The sequence below is a fragment of the Eubalaena glacialis genome, chromosome 7, assembly GCF_028564815.1.
Source record: "Eubalaena glacialis isolate mEubGla1 chromosome 7, mEubGla1.1.hap2.+ XY, whole genome shotgun sequence".
Lineage (NCBI taxonomy): Eukaryota > Metazoa > Chordata > Mammalia > Artiodactyla > Balaenidae > Eubalaena > Eubalaena glacialis.
Window position 1 is genome coordinate 21905299 of NC_083722.1, and position 12367 is coordinate 21917665.

The 12367-nt window shown below is 40.3% G+C and overlaps 3 non-coding genes across 3 annotated transcripts; 1 reads left to right on the forward strand and 2 right to left on the reverse strand.

The window, feature by feature from the left end:
• Positions 1-1403: 1403 nt before the first annotated feature.
• TRNAL-UAA (transfer RNA leucine (anticodon UAA)) lies at positions 1404-1486 on the reverse strand. The gene has a single exon. It is a non-coding gene; the product is annotated as a tRNA-Leu (tRNA).
• Positions 1487-2864: 1378 nt separating this feature from the next.
• Positions 2865-2938, forward strand: TRNAT-AGU (transfer RNA threonine (anticodon AGU)). Its single transcript has one exon. It is a non-coding gene; the product is annotated as a tRNA-Thr (tRNA).
• Positions 2939-9079: 6141 nt separating this feature from the next.
• TRNAQ-CUG (transfer RNA glutamine (anticodon CUG)) lies at positions 9080-9151 on the reverse strand. The gene has a single exon. It is a non-coding gene; the product is annotated as a tRNA-Gln (tRNA).
• Between the last annotated feature and the right edge of the window lie 3216 nt (positions 9152-12367).

Sequence of the window (12367 nt, forward strand, 5' to 3'; positions counted from 1 at the left end):
AAAACTGTCAGTGTCCATTTATTCCCAGGGATATACACATTCTAGTTTTAAAACTAAAGGATACTAAGAGATACCTCTTAGAATCACCATTGTCAGGTCTCTTCCTCTGTCCAGAAGCCTGGGAGGATGGGGACTTAGTCGTCCTCAGCCCAATGCTGCATACTTGATGTCAAGATGTATGCTGCAAAACAAGTAGATTAAGGGATCAAATGGTAGTTATTGTTACATTGTGTTAGATGTGAAATTAATATCTACAATAGATAATATATATAACACTTAGGAAGCATGCTTATATTAATCTAAAATATAAATATTGGTTTCCAGGTATCCATAGGGAGGACGTGTGTGAGGGTCACTCAAGAGAGTCAGTAGCATCTTTGCTCTCCCTGTCCCCAAGAAAGGGACAGGGGGAGCAAAGATGGAGAGTGGCCCCCAGAGGCACTTGACATTCTACCAGACACAACTCACATGTTAAGACAGAAAAAATCGAATATATCAAAGATCTAAATATAAAAAGAAATAATGGACATTCTAGAAGAAATCATAGAGTTCTTTTGTTACCTTTGCTGATCCTGTAGTGGGAAAAGGCATATCCAAGTCAGACATAAAACCAGAAGAAAAGACTGATAATTTCACCTGCATAGTTCAAAGTCTACATGTCCAAATTTGCCATAAAGTGCAAAGGCAAATAGCAACCGGACTACTTGTGACATATCAAAACATGACTTAATCAACTCATTTAAAGAGCTCCTAAAAATCCGAAGAGAAAGACCTAACAAGTAGAAAAATGAGTAAAGAATATTAAAAAGCAGTTCACAGCAAAGGAAATACAGATGGCTTTTAAACATAAAAGATGTTTGATAACCCAACAAGAGAAATGCAAAAAAAAACTCCATTAAGGGACCACTTTTACATTTCAAACTGGAAAAACAAAACAAAAAACTCGTATTCTGCTGGCGAGGAATCAATCAACAGTGTTTTCCAGAGTTGGAGGGACAGCCCAGGCAGAGTTGAGTTGGGCTTTCTGAGTACAACCATTTGGAAACAATGAGAATCCCCCTACTCACATCCTGGGGGCTACAAAGAGCTTCTTTACTGTTGCCTGAAGAAAAAATGGGTCCAAAGTTCCACTCCTCTTGGAACTCAAAGGGCTGGAGTATTTAAATCTCTTTAGGCAGACTATTGATTCGGGTGGTTTTTCTTATGTTGGCAATCTGATAAGACGGGGGGAAAATAATTCACACACTTAATACTGCCTCCTGAAGCAATTTCTTTAGGCTTGAAGACAAAAAGCAAAGTAGTGTTTTCACAAAAGGATAGAAAAATAGACATGTAATCAATCGCATATATTTCCAAAGCCCTGTATTCCTTTCCGGAAAGATTTTGGGGAGCAAAACTCAAGCTACCGAGAGTGGGGTTCGAACCCACGCGGGCACTAGCCCATTGGATCTTAAGTCCAACGCCTTAACCACTCGGCCATCCCGGTTGTTGGGTATTGTGCTTTTGCAATTATTTTTTAATTAGAAGCAATGTATTTGTGCTGTGCATTTAAGGAAATACTGAATTATTTCTGGTTTTGTGGAATTGCATCAAAATATGAGGAGGATTATTACAGAGAAAACACAGCAAGCTCTCTGTGCTTTCAGAATCCGCCCACTTTTTCCGATCCCCTCTCACTAGATCACCTCAAGTTCCAGAGAAATGTTTGCCTTTTCTCAATACGAAAGGGAGAAGACGAGTGGGAGGAGGGGAGCAGAGAGCAATAGAAACCACCGCATTAACACCACCTACTACCTCGACTTTACCAAAGGCGCTGGCCCAATTTTTCCTTAAGAGATCATCGTTTTGCCTGCTGAATTCAAGCCCCCACCCCACACCCAAAGAAGCATTGGAGGTAACAGGTTGGGGCCCCAAAGACATTATATTAAAACGAGCTCACCTTGGGGTTACATTTGGAAATCCCTAGTGGACACAGACGCAGTTCAAATTCGTGATTTTGATTTTAATGACAAAATGCGTTAACTGACAGCCCAATATGTCCACAAAAGAAACACATTGAGCTAGGTGTGGGCTACAGACAGGAAGACACCGCACCAGAACTCCAAGGGCTTCCAGAAAAGCCAGCGATTGTTACAATGGCGAATCCAATATTTGCGGCCAAAAGTATCCCCCGGGAGACTTATTACAAATGCAGATTCCATAACCCCTCTTGCAATGGATCCTTTACTAAAGAGATATAGGGTAGATAGATCCCAAGACTCTTAATTTTACCAAGCACTCCCAGGTAATTCTAACATCAATTGTCTGCTGGCAACACTGAGTTAAGAGTGCTGAAAGTTGTCATGGGAATTTAAGAATCCATGAAAGAAACTCCCAAATAGGAATTTTGGTGTATCTGGAGGAGACAGAGCTGAAACGAAATCCTGAAGCAAGGTTGGAATATAACTAATTAATACTGAACACCTAATGTGTGAATGTCCCTCAGGTAACCAAGGGAAACCCCACAATGAAAGAGTTGTGTCAGCTGTACCAGACAAGCAAAGAGGGTCCAAGGACAACTGCTCAAGTTGATGAAGAAGCCCAATCCTTATTTGTAATGTTTGGACTGATTGGGTCCACACCCAGATCTTTCTCTTTGCCTGATAAATTCATGTACAAGAAACGGCCCCCTCAAGTCTTTTGGCTGTCCAGTTCTGAGTTTTATCTCTGGCCAGATCAAGGTTCCATTCCTAGAAGAGGAGATTCCTGCCCAGGTACACCTTCTAGTTAAATCCGAAAGAAACTGCTGAAATAAAAAAAAAAAAATTGCAGATTAAAGTGTGACATTTTGTAAAATAAGATGCTCAGTAGCTTTCAGGAATGGTGGCTTCGTGGCTTAGTTGGTTAAAGCGCCTGTCTAGTAAACAGGAGAGCCTGGGTTCGACTCCCAGCGAGGCCTTTCTCTTCACGGTTTTACAAGGTAAAGGCAAACTCCTCATCGCCTAACAATTCGGATTTAAACCTGACTGAAGCCTCAGACGTTGAATCTTGATGGCTGCTGTTTGAGGCATCTTGCAGAGAAACAAAAAAACAGGAGTTAGAGAATTATTCACCATAAACTATAATTGGGTTGTTGTGTCGTTGAGTTTTAACACATTTTGGGTAACAGTCCTTTGTTAGATGTGTCATTTGCAAATATTTTCTCTCGGTCTGTCTTGTCTTTTCATTCTCCTCAAAGTGTCTTTCACAGAGCAGACGTTCTTAAATTTTAATGAAGTTCAGCTTTAATTCTTTCTTTAATGGATTGTGCCTTTTTAAAAAATTGAAGTATAGTTGGTTTACAAGGTTGTTAGTTTCAACTGTACAGCAAAGTGATTCAGTTATTCATACCTATATCTACATCTATATATACAATCAAACATATTGTTGGTATTATTATTTTGAACAAACCGTTATCAGTCAGATCAATTTAGAATAAGAAAAATAAAAGATTTTATTTTACCTTTGCTTATTCCTCCTCTGATGCTCTTTCTTTATGTAGACCCAAGTTTCTGACCTATGTCATTTTCTTCTCTCTAAAGAACTTCTTTTAACATTTCTTGCAAGGCAGGTCCACTGGCAACAAATTCTCAATTTTTGTTTGTGTAATTCTTTATTTCTTCTTCGCTTCTGAGGGATAATTTCACAAGGTGCAGAATTCTAGATTTTTTTTTTTTTCTCTCAACGCTTTAAATATTTCACTCTACTCTCTTCTTGCTTACATGTGTTCTGAGGAGAAGTTGATATAATTCTTATCTTTGCTCCTCTGTAGGTAATTTTTTTTCCTCTATCAACTTTCAAGATTTTTTTCTTTATGTTTGTTTCCCTGTAGTTTGAAAATGATATGCCTTCGTATAATTTTTTTGGCATTTATCTTGGTGTTCTCTGAGGTTCCTGGGTCTGTGGTTTGGTGTCTGGCATTAATTTGGGGAAATTTTCAGTCATTTTTGTTCCAAACATTTTTTCTGTTCCATTTTTTCTCCTTCTGAAATTTCCATTACACATATGTTATGCCTTTTGTAGTTGTCACAGTTCTTGGATATTCTGTTCTCTTTTTTTTCAGTCTTTTTGTTTTTTTGCTTTTCAGTTTTGGATGTTTCTATGGAGATATTCTCAAGCTCAGTGATCCTTTTCTCAGCTGTGTCCCGTCCACCAGTAAGCCCATCAAAGGCATTCTTCATTTCTGTTACAGTGTTTTTGATCTCTAGTATTTCTTTATGATTCTTTCTTAGAATTTCCATCTCTCTGCTTACATTGCCCATCTTTTCTTGCATGTTGTCTACTTCATCCATTAGAGCACTTAGCATCTTAATCGTAGTTGTCTTAAAATTCCAGGTCTGATAATTCCAACATCCCTGCCATATCTGAGTGTGGTTGTGATGTTTGCTCTGTCTCTTTGTCTGTCTTTGTCTTTGTCTGTCTTTGTCTTTGCTCTGTCTCTCTGTCTCTGAATTCCATGGACAAACTCAGAGGAAAAATATAAGTTTTACTGATATATTTGCCAAAGAAATTGAGAGAAAATTTCTAATTAAAATACTTTTAAATGAGTGCCTATAGTATGACAAGAAAATATAAACTCTTCTAAACAATGAGAATTCACAGAGCAAAATATCAAAAGAAAAAAATATTAATAAAAATTTGCAGGAGGTGGACCTGTTTTGTTCCTTTACTTTGCTGGTGAATATGTTCTTATTGGGCAGGACCAACCACCTTCAATTTATTTTGCTTGTTTACCCCCTAAAATCATTTTAAGTAACTAAATGTCCAGGCATAGGAGATTGGTTGAATAAACTATGACATGTGGACTCAGAGAAGAAATGCTATGCAGCTACAGAAAAGATATGGAGTGATTTCCAGGAGATATTGTTAAGTGGTGGGGGGGGTGGGGGGCAGGGGAAGGGGCAGATCAGGATTATAGTATGCTATCTTTTTTCAAAAAAAAGGGGAGGATTAGGAAAATATATGTGTTTTTCCCTTTGGAAAGAAAACAGCAAAGGTAAACCAGTGAAGCTGGTTATCTAAAAGGATAGTAATAGTTCTGGGGTAAATAGAGTATAAGGGATATCGGGAGAATGTTTCTCTGAGTACACTTTTTTGTATACATTTACCTTTTGAAAGCATGTGAATCTTCTACATTTTCAAAAAATAATATTAAATCAGCAAGGATAGGAAGTGGAGGGGAAAAAAATCCAAAACACAACAAATGAACTCAATTCTATCCCATTATCATAACTACATGGAAGAGTAAAGAATGTAATTTGTGAACATGGCAGTTGACAGTGTACCTTTACTCTCGGTCAATGTAGGGGAGAACTGCAAACAAATCTTCAACACTTTTCAGTAGAGTTTTTTTGGTAGTGGACAGCAAAGCGATTCTTTAGCCACTGTGTGTGTCTAGAAAGCAAGTGAGTAAATATGCTGATATTGTTGGAGCTACGGATCTCAGTGTGGAAGAAGGGACAAGTAAAGATATGGAATGAGGTAATGCCAGAAAGAATCCTGCAGAGTTGGATTAGAGTTGGAGGTATCAGTGTGAGCTCATGATTTTTAAAGTATGTATATGTATGTATATAGGCATGTATATGTGCACATATATGCATATGCATGTGTGTATGTATATATGCACATGTGTATATACATGCATGTGTATTTCTTAGGTCTTTCCATTAAAAGGGCCAAGAAGCAGACATCATAGAAGTAACTAGAACAAGTCCCCAGGAGGGCCTCCAACACTATCCCCCATTGAAAGAAACCAGGGCAACTTTGAGAAATGGCTGACTTCGGGGCTGGGGCAGGGTAGATGCAAGTCAAGCCTGGAACAACTAGTTATGTCAGAAGGTAAGAACGTGCTCAAACAAATGACAGTGGTATCTTCAAGGACCCAGAAGCCAGCTTGAAAGGGCTCTACTAGGTAAATATGGCTAACCTGAGCACCGTGTAATCGGAAAAAAAATAAGATTCCATGAGTCCAGATCAATGATAGATATTTAATTAATGGAGAAAAGGGAGGACTTTTGCTTAAAATGGAACATTGAGCGCAGACAGGTAAATAAGGAGGGTGTGCCCGAGGAGCCCTTTACACTTTGATGCTGTTACCCTCAACCTGCTGCATCTCCCTCCTCGGTCTTGACACTTGTCTTCCAGGCATGAGCTGTGGTGGGATTCTTTAGACCTCCTCTCTCTGCTCTCACTTCACCACCTGCCTTGATTCTCTTCTAGTTCCTCAGATCCCAGCGTAGGCTTTACAGGGCTTCTTACTGAGGCTTCTCTGGCTTCCTTTATCTCGGCTTAGCTGCTCCCATGTATGCTTCCTCGGCACCCAGACTGCCCTTGTCATACCACCACATATTTTAATTGCTTCTTTAATATCTCCTTCCTGCCCTCTAGCATGGTCCCTTTAGATCTCTGTTTAGTTATCTTACTCGTAGTAAAGATGCTGGTGCCATTAAACACAGTCCTTTCTTTGGCGAACCCTGCAGGCTTTGAAGAGATCCAGAAGATAATCATAGGTCATAAAAGGGCTTCTGCCTTTGTTTGAGTTATTTGGGATGTGATAAAGTTCATAGTTTACACAAATAAAGCCAAGGGTTCAATCTCTGAGGGACATCTTTTGATTTGGAGACAACTGTGGAGACAACTAATTTTGGAGAAAAGTAACCCAGTTCACTGCATTCTTGGCCAGTGGTCTGGAGAAAAAGATCCACACCTGTTTTTTTATTTGTCTGTTTGTTTTGTTTTGTTTTGTTTTGTACTTAGTTGTATATGTTTAGCTGTTAGTTGTAGAGGCCCCATCTTCTGGTGCAGTGCCCTATACTTTGAAGGAGTCAGTGAAATTTTGTGGAAACGAACAGAACATTTTGAGAGCTCAACCGCAGTGAGCAAGGATTTATGCAATTTTCTCACCATTCTCCAGGTGTTTCATTCCCAAGACTCCAGACGAATCCAGCTTAGAATAAACTTTCTGACTTTTCTCCACATAAATTCTTTGATTCATACATATGATGTAAAAGCCTCAGTGTGATTTCAGGATTTGAAACTGCCATTCAATCTGTAGGTCTCTTGCTGCCACCATTTACAAACAAGCCTGATGTTACTAAAGTACTTCTGACAGTTCCAAGCCTTAAATGCAGCCCTTCAATTTGTCTCAAAAAGAGCAGCGACAACACTTCACAGTTGGTTTACTTTGCAAGTAGGCAGGAAAGAGAATAAAGAAAACAAACAAAACTCAAAACAGGTCTGGTGGGAGGAATAGAGAAGGAACAGGGAACAGTGGAAGAGAGGGAAAAATAGGACAGTCACAGACTGTCCTTGAGATGTGGATCATAAAAATCAAAAGATGTCCCTCAGAGATTGAACCCTTGGCTTTATTTGTGTAAACATGAGCTTTATCACATCCCAAATAGCTCAAACAAGTGCTGAAGCCCTTTTATGACCTATGATTGTTATTTTCTGGATCTCTTCAAAGCCTGCAGGCTTCACCAAAGAAAGGACTGTGTTTAATGGCACCAGCATCTTTACTAGGAGTAAGATAAATAAACAGAGATCCAAAGGACTGAAACCCAACTGCTGGGATTTCTCTACCCCAGGCTAACTGGCTCATATGTCAGCTCATCTCAATTTGTTCTCAATTCTTTACCAGGAGCTTGAAATTACAAAATGAAACATTATTTAAATCTCCAACCTCCCCCTCTTTATCTTCTTATTCCCCTGCACCTGAAAATGTCAAATAGCCTAGGGGAAGAATGCTCTATGGGCAGTAAAATGTATTAAAAGAAAATCTAATCAGAAGATCCTAGCACTGTCATAAGTATATACATAGAGGGAAATAGATAAATTTTAAAATGGATACAAGGATATGTAGAAATTAATAAATGACAAAGTTGATATTTCAATTCAGTAGGTAGGCAAAATCGATTTTAAAATAAATTGTGATGCTATAACTAACTTTGTCTATTGGAGAAAACAAAGATGGACATTTACCTCTCAGCCAGTAACAAATCAAGTTCCAGATAGATTAGTGACTTAAATACAAAATATAAAATAATAAAACATGTAGTTGCAAATAATAAGAGAACTCAGAAGAAAAAAATTTACTTGGAAACTATTGCATAAGAAAAGTTTGAGCAACAAAGGCTTAATAAAAATATGCTTTGATGAAAGCCTACAAAATCATAATAAGCTATCTTAAATCAAATGTACACAAATGGGAAATTCACAGAAGAAAAAAATCCACCTGAAAATTAGAAATGAATGAGTCTGAGAATGAGATGATGGTGAGGGGGCTGCTTTGGTCTATCACTTCATTGTTTTAACCAAGGACAGTGTCTTCATGCTATCTTAATTCCTTAGTCTTTATGAATTGCCAAATATTTTGATGCTCTTACACACTGTTTTCCAGTGGTCTTCTAAAATGTTTCTTAATAAATTTAAATCATTCTAAAGAATGTAATTGCCAGTATATGGTAAGATTTGAACATTAAAAGAGTCCAATCCATCATTGATTTTTTTGCATTGGAGCCTAAGAGCAATTTGATATACCCTAGCATCCTTTAAAAATGTACTTGGTATACTTTTATTTAACAGTCGAAAAATGTTCATGAATTATTTTTCTCTTTCAAAGGCATTTCTGTTCTATAGCTGTCATGGAATTTTATCCCCATATATTGCATTTTTTATGCTTAAAGGCTGTGACTGATTATTATACTACTCTGAAACAGAAAAATATATTAAAAATGAGATATGATATTTAGTTATTTCCAATGTGTCTTTGTATTTTAAGAATCTCCCCCCCGCCCTCCCAGTTTGAGTTGTTTTCAAGTTTAATAGTAACATGTGATCAGTAAAAAGTATCTCAAAGCATTTTTGGGAAGTATTTAGTATATGAAGAGTAAAATTATATTTGAACCTAATGAAAGGGACAGGACTTTTTCCGTCAAGTTAGCTCATGTGTCTGCGGATGGAAATTTCTAGGGGTTGGAATGGGAAAGCTTCCGTAGAAATAACAAAATTATCAGAAATTTGCAGAGAGGAGATGGATAACCAGATAAGACAGGTAAACCTCAGGTCCCACCGAGATTTGAACTCGGATCCCTGGATTCAGAGTCCAGAGTGCTAACCATTACACCATGGGGCCTATTCTCGCCCAGTATTTGCTAAATTCTTTGATGATGTAGTTCTTCCTCCCTAAGTCCCTTGATCTGGTTATCTGAAAGGTATAAGTACATTTTGCTTTTCCTCCTCTAGGATTAAGTCATGGACGCTTACCTGTCACATGCCTGCATCCATCTTTTAGCCAGAATCTAATAGAAAACATTGACTTTCAAATGTTAGGAATCCTCCCCTCCACTCACCCATTCCCACAGAGTGCTCGGTTTTGTGACAAGTGTTCTGTACTATTACTTCACCCAAGGCTCACAATCGCCCTGTGAGATGGGAGGCATTATCGCTATTTTACAGGCGAAGAAACTGAGGTAGAGACCTGGTGTCTTTCACCCTACTTTATCGGATCCTGTTGCTTTCACGAAAAATCTTCTTTTTCCAGGGTGATAATCTTTCTCTTTTACGGACGCGATATGGAAAGATTTACCAAAGTAGCAGAGGAGACATTGGTGTTTAAGGAAAAACTGAAATAAACATGCTTGGAAGACGCGGCTGGAGGAAGGATCTCTGCTGTCCTGGGAACACAACTCAGAGCTGGGGGGCGGTGGGGGGGAAGCAGAAAGGAGAAGCGCTCGGGAGTTTTCCTAGGACCGAGTCCAGCCCCACGGTCCTCCTGCTCCCCTTTCACCAACGGGAAATATGAGCAGAGGAGACTCCCAAAAGGACACAAAGAAAATTCCCGCCCCGCCTGTCACATCTATTTCCCGCACACACATAGGCGCCCACACTTTGTGAAAACCCACAAGACAAATTAGTTTCTGTGATGGGTCTTGGTGAATGTTCTGAGTCGCATCCTAATCCAGTATTTTCACAAACTCCTTGGGCTGGCTTTTCGCTGGCTCAGAGCGCGACGATATCCCGCGCAAGTTTAGGAGTGAGTGCCTAGCAAATTCTTTAGTGGTATAGGGGAGTCCAGTTTTGCTCCAAATATTTTCCCAGAATTCGACGCCTGTAGGATGAGACTGGCCTAATTGAAACTGAATTTCTTGGCTTGCAGCTTGGGGTTGCCTACCAGGATTTCAGATTTTAAGCGAAGATACGCTGGAGGCGGGCTTCGAGGACGGCGCGCCCTCTTGTGGACACAGACTATAAAGCGCAAGCCCTCCCTCCCCGCCCCAAACAAAACCCCACCAAATACCCCAAACAAACCAACAAAAAACTCCACAACCCTATAAGTATCCCTGTAAACACCAGGCTTCTTGCAGGATTCCCTTGCAGAAGGATTTTTTCAGGGTGGCTTCTACTGGAAAAATCTTAAATTGGTTATTTTCTGGAAAGCTGGGTTGGGAGTTTTCCTCAAGCTTAGAACAGGTGGAGAATGGCCAAGGACGGTTCATTTTTTGCATAGAGTGGGTAGGAAACCCTCAGGAGAGAGGGTAAACATCCTCCACTGGAGATTCTAAACTGTTGAAACCTGGGGGATTCAAGAAAAATGTCCTTACAAAGAAGATGCTTTTAAACCTGTGCGGGGAAAGCCAGGTAGATTCCTCTTCCCTCGGCATAACTAGTCAGCGACGAATACACCAGTTCGATTACATTTTCCAACGCCACAGGGAAGAATAGCTCCAATGGCCTTGACCCTGCGCGGTTCCTGATATGTTAACAAAAGTGCACCACGTGCAGGAAGGCGCCTGTGACTTGTGCACCAGTGGCTCCCCGTCTAGCAGAGAAAAGCATCTGTACTTCTCCAGGGCCATATCCTACAGCTCTCCCAGACTCTTGCCCCCAGGCAAACTGTGATGAGAGGAGCAAGTGAAACCCTTCTGAGTAGGGGACAAATAAGTGCAGCGTTCAGAGGTTAAGGTCTGTCTCCTTCCTGAACCCTCAGAAAGGGAAAAATAACACCTTCAGCCTAAATTCTAGCTTTCTGTGCAGCGCTCAAAAATCTTCAACTGAAAGACAAATGTGTAATTAGTGCTTTCCAGAGGCTAAGCCCATGGCAGGCACTGGCCTCCCTACAACCAATAGGTAACCAAAACTAGGCACATACAGACTCCAGGAAGACAGGGCAAGAATGTAGTCAAAGGAGACTTTCTTTTCAAACTCTCATTCAAAAGTGCAAAATTCGGTGCTCCCATTACACTTCCCCCCACCCCCCAACTTTAGCTACTGCTGTGGTCTCATTAAGACAGAGTCATGGTTGACATTCACCTTCAGGGAGGCTTCTGCTCCAGTCTTGGGCAAAGACTTGTTCTTAGAGTCACTGTAGACTTGGGATCATTGAAGGAAAAGAGTGAGAAGAAATCTGGGAAGAAGTGGAGCAGAAAGATTTGGAACCAAGCATGGACACGAACTATCCTGGGTTCTGGGATGATCAAACCAGGTTAGGTGAAAACTTTATGCACTCAGCAACTTGTTTTTTGTTTGTTTGTTTTGTTTTGTTTTGTTTTGTTGGCCAAGCATCTTGTGGGATCTCAGTTCCCCAACCAGGGAAAGCCCAGAATCCTAACCACTAGGAACCAGGGAACTCCCTGCACTCAGCAAGTATTTTTGAACTCCTAACAGGAACCAGGGACTGTGGGACTGTGAACTGAAAGGTGAACAAGGCCACAGTACTGGTCTCTCCCCTAGGAGACCTTGCTGTCTAGAGCAGGAGGGAGGGCTTATCAAACAAGCAATTAAAACGTGAGGTGATAGGAGAAGGGGACATTCGGTGCTGAGGAAACACAGATGGGGCACGTAAGCCTAGAGGGAGTCAATGAAGGCCTCAGTAAGAAGGGCTGAAAGGGCTAAGTTAATATTTGAGGAATGAGTAGAGAATCAGACCTCATAACATGAGGGGAAATGAGAGGGCAAAAAAGTTTTGCTGGTAGAAAATGTGGAGAGGAAAAAAAATGGAAGAATAGAAATAATTTTATTGTGGCTTGTGACTAGAAGCTAATTTGTAGGTAAGTGTGTGACAGGAACGGTGACAAATGAGGTTGGAGATGTGGGCAGGTTAGGGCAGCAATCATTAAAATGTGGAAAGCTGCCCCGAGCAAAGTGGAAAGAACTTGTCCTGTCTTAGGATTCTCAAAGGTGACAACAAGGGCTGCTCACTCATGGGTTGCTACCTGCAGTTTGAAGAACTGTACCACACGGATCAACTTAATCGAAGTGCAGAAGTATTACTAACATAAGTCTAAGAAAGAATCTAAGGAATTTGCAGCTAAGATGGGACGAGGTGGCCTGAAAGTGGTTAAGGCCCGGG